The sequence below is a fragment of the Eucalyptus grandis genome, chromosome 8 (assembly GCF_016545825.1).
Source record: "Eucalyptus grandis isolate ANBG69807.140 chromosome 8, ASM1654582v1, whole genome shotgun sequence".
Classification (NCBI taxonomy): Eukaryota; Viridiplantae; Streptophyta; class Magnoliopsida; order Myrtales; family Myrtaceae; genus Eucalyptus; species Eucalyptus grandis.
The window spans coordinates 33,557,378-33,562,417 of record NC_052619.1 but is presented as its reverse complement, the minus strand read 5'-3'; positions in this window follow the sequence as shown (position 1 = coordinate 33,562,417).

The following is a 5,040-nucleotide window of genomic DNA, read 5'->3' as shown; positions in this document are numbered from 1 at the left end:
TTCTAACCAAAAAAAAAAAAAATTGAAAAATATGACACTCAAGTTCAATTACATGATTTTCCAGGAAAAGGAGAAAAAAATATTTACTTGTGTCGCCCATTTATGGAATAAAAGTCCTATGAATAAAAGGAATGACAAGAGTAGCAAATCCTTTCATTCAAGATACAAAAGGTGAAAAAAGAGATGACAATTCGAATCTAGTCTAGATTGAGACATTGCTGTTCTCCGTATTGCTAAGATGTAAAATTGTCAATGCTTGATATAAGCTTTCCTTTACAAGAACGATGAATTGAGTCTCTTCCTTTTGACTGTTCCAATTATGATTGCTTGTTCACTTGCCACATATCCTTATGCATGGGAGTCTCTTATCACAATTCAAGTTTTATGATATCAGGAGTGAAGAATTTCACAGTTAGTGGGTAAATTGATGATATGGTTGGTGAATGTTAAATGTCGCTAGAGAAAAAAAAATCTTGATAACCTACTTAACTGGTCATGTGTTTGTAACTTACCAACAAGGTTTGACAAGTACAAATATTTTATCATACTTCAAATATTACCAACTCTTTTAGTAATCTATTAATATTTATTTTTATAACTAACTCCGTGGAAGTTAGAAAATTTATTTGAAATTGCCACTTTAATTTAGCTTGTGAACCAATATTCGTCATATTAACAAAATAATTTTAGTCACTTACCAACTTGAAAAATATGTTCATTTCTTTATACTTCCAAGATTACCATATACTTTATGTTACTAGCATTTATTTTTCATAACATACCAATATTTGAAGTTATTTAACTTTTATTCAATATAACCAACTTTGATTTGATTGATGCACCATCGCATTAAAATACCAACTAATCTAAGTCACTTGCCAACTTTTCATCTTACTTGCTTAAAGTACTTATGTTTATTCATAACCTAAGGGCACGATTGTAATTAGTGGGCTACTTGGAATCGAACTAGTACAATAATTCACTGCCAAAGCCCTCACTTAATTTGAGTTCCTCAGATTAGGAATCAAATCCACAACCATCAATTTCTAAGCTAACAAAAGCATGGGAATGTCTTTACAAATCCCTAGTGGTAAAAGAAGTTGATGTAGCTAGATCTAACACCTAGAGATGGGTGAATAGGTGTTTAAAGAAATTTTACCAAACTATTGCGGAATAAAATTAAATTTCCAGTCAAGTCTGAAAGAGGAACAAAAATAGTTTCGAGAGACACTAGATTTCTAAACAACAAGTAAGCAACATACTTGAAATAAACAGAGTTAAGGGAAGAAAAATTGCAAATGAATTTTATAGTGATTTTGCTCAGGTCAACCCTATATCCACTCTCCTGTACTAACTGCCTACTGGTTGGATTTCACTATAGGATCAACAGAAAATTATAACTTATGAATATAAACACTTGTCGCGACCTCCCCATGAAGCGGGTTGGACCACCTAAGGGTTTGGCTAATGGATTGCTAAGCCTAGGCTTAGCTCGAGCTCTCCCAAGCCCATATCAATTTACAACTTAGGGTCTAAGTTCTTAATCTACAAATGATTTTATCATGGAGTCGCCACTAATCTATTTTTGGTGGGTCGATTAGAAACCCAAGTAAAGTAATGGGAGAATTACTTCACTCTTACAAACCAGAGATTAAATGAGTTTGGAGACTTGATTACGTTAGATTTTTCTAGCGCCCTTTTGGTATCTTTTCTCTTTATTTCAGAAAAATGTTTTGCAGGCAGCTTGAATTGATTTTAGCCTAATACACTTAAGTGATCATACGGGTGCACAAACATTAAAGATAACATTCAAAAAGGAAAAAAAAAAAAAAAAAAACATTGAGGAATTAAACACAATAAGGCAAGCAACTATATATATATTTTTGGGTTTTCTCTTGTTTTAAAATGAAAACTTACCTATATAACATGTACATGATGTTTTTTTTTTTTTTTTGAAATTCGAAATAATTACTGAAAATTGACTACCAAACTTGACAAGTTATCCTACTCAAGTTAGGAAATAATTTAGATTAAAACCCATTTTAATTCAGAAACTCATCTTAATTAAATAGTCGTAACATGCAATCTATTAAAAATCTAACTAGATAAATTCTAAACATGTGACCTATCCTATTTAAGAAATTTTTTTTTTTAATGAGATTATTAAAATATGCAAACATAATGTAAAACCCTATTTAAAAAACTATTTAGATCCTCTCCTAATCTATTCCAAAATTTTGCAATCATATTCAAACAAAATAATACTATCATGAAGCCCTATATATATCATGACGTGCAAAATGCAATCCTAATTTATGAAGCTATCATATTCCGATGCAGGATTTGATTGATTTTTTTTAGTGTTTTCCAAAACAAACAATTACCAAATAAGCATTATACCCAACTCACTCAGGATATTCATCAAATGAAGGATTAAAATAATTGAAAAATAATCCGTTGTCTCATGGATTAAATTAACGATTATTTTATTCCTAAACATCACCATTAGTCAAGAAAATCAAAATAATTAAAAAATTAATCCGAAGTCTCTCGGATCAACTTAATAATTATAATGATTTTAAAGCCAAGATATCATCAAAATCAACATAATTAAAAAAATGGTCCGAAATCTTACGAACCAAATTAATAATTATGGTGATTTTTACCAATAATATCCTATTAGGTAATGCCTAAAACCTCAATTAACATCAAACATTTCAATTTATATAATAATATTTAAAAGAAATATGGTTAAAGAAAACTACCTTATTTGGATCCGCGCCAAAATTTCACGAACGGTGGTTCGCGTCGGCCAGTAGGGGCTGTGGCGGTTGCAAGGCCACGCAGCTTCCGGTCAAGCTCGTCACGGGCTTTGTGGGGCTGCTCAGCGCAAAGCAACTCGGGAAGGAGGGCTGGTGGACTCGGCAGAGCAGCGAGCGGGCCGGGGTCGAGTCGCCGAGCTCAGGACAGCGAGGGGTCGTGGCTGGTGGTGCTTGACACGGCTTGTCGTCGCCGGGTGTACCCGCAGGGAAGGAGAGCAGCTAGGCGCGCAGCGGTCGGGGCCAGGCGAAGACGGGGAGGCGCGGCGACGGGTGGAGATGCTTGCGGACGTCTGGGCGGTGGCGCGGCGTCAAAGCGGAGGTGCAGCGCGGTTGGTTGCAGAGACGGGTGGAGATGTGCTTTGCGACCGGCGGGAGAAGGTGGTGCGGGTTGCGGGCGTCGGGCGCGGTTTGCTGGGCGTCGGGTCGTTCCGCAGTCGGGCCGCGAGTTGCGGCGGAGGCTGGCGGGCGCGATGAAGGCGAGCGACGGCAGCAGCGGAGGCGGAGGGAGCGTCGGGCGCTGCGGGTGAAGGCGAGCAGGTCGTGGGTCGTCGGGTTGAGGCCGGCGACGGGTGAGTGGGGCTCGGCGCGGTGACGAGCTGCGGAGGAATGGAAGACGCCGAAGCGGATCGGAAGCCGCGGGTCGTCACGGCCACAAACAGGGGTGACGAACGGCGGTGTGAGCTCGTGGGTGGTGCTCGCACAGGGATGGCCGCGAGTGGCGGTGACCGGTGGTGCGGCCGGGCGGAGTTTTGCTGCTGAGGTCGAACGAACGGCGTAGGAGCAGAAACCGTGGAAATCCAGAGCGAAGAACTTTTGGAGAAGATGAACGTGAGGGGTCTTGTCTCTCTATTTTCTTTTTTTTTTTTTCTGCTGTTCGGTCACTTTTTTTTTTTCTCTCTCACTTCACCTTCTTTTTGGTTTTTCGACAGACTCTCTATTCATCTCTTTATTTTAATATCCTTCCCCGACTTCATTTTTTCTTGTCCGAAGGAGAAGCCCCTTCACAATGAATATTTCTTTTAGCTCTCTCGACACTCTTTTTTTTTAATCTCCTCCCCGACTTCATCTTTTCTTCTTTCTCTCGACGAGAGTCTCTCCTTTTTTTAATCCCCTTTTCTCTCAACTCGTGAGTCTCCACACGGGCTTTCTTTTTTAATAGCTCTCACAATCCTCTCAAGGGAATTTTTTTCGTTCCTCTCCCCAGCTCCCCCAAGAAAGCGAGGATCTTTGCTTATTTATAGGCAACAACCGACTTTAGTGTGAACAGGTGACCAGGAAGCAGCCGTAACTTTTCCTTGCTGTTCACGTTTGGTTCTTTTTTTCCACCGATCTGCTTTCTTCAGCAAGGATAACATTATAAAAATGTTAGTCCATCTTCTTGCAGGCATCTGTAGACTACACGTCCCCAATTTAATGCGTGCATGTGCATGCATTAATGAGGGGGAAGAAAATGGACGTTGGATGGTTATTTCTTCTTCATGCTTGGAGCTTCTTATACGGCTACTTGTCCCTCCCTTATATAGGATAGCCACAACTTTTGACTTTTCTTGTTTGTTATTTGCTTCCTCCTTCAGCAAATTTCTCGTTGCTTCTCCCGACAACCCACACTTGAGAGAGAGCATATTATATAATATTATTTCATGGGCTCATTTTGCTTCTCTAAGGGTTCCTCTAGAGTCCGCACGTCTGCCGAATTTGTGCGTGCATGCGCATGCATTAATGAGGGAGAGACAACGGACGTGCAACAACTTCCTTCCTCTATTTTTTTTTTTTTTTTTTTTGACTTTCGCTCTTTTTGCGTGCTCGGACCAAAGTGGAGAGAGACTGTCTTTTTGTGCAAGTAATCGACCACGAGCCGCTGCGTCTTGTTGCCTTTTAGTATCGATGCAAATGCGACTACATGAAAATGCAATTTTACTATTTTTTCTTAGGGGTTAAAGATTAATCCCTAAATTTTCATGCAATTAATTATTAAATGATTAGTCAAAATTTAGGTGTCAACAGCTGCCCCTCTTTGAAGGTGAGCTCGCAGAGGTTGCATTCAAAGATAACATGATACCTAAATTTTGATCATGAACATGCAATGGATGATACTTTGGCGGGACTAAACTTTTTGTTTTTGTTTTTTTGTTTTGTTTTTTTTTTTTAAATGCAATTTATATGATGCATGGAAATGCTAATGCCAGTGATAAAAGGAACTTACATGGAATAACTTACC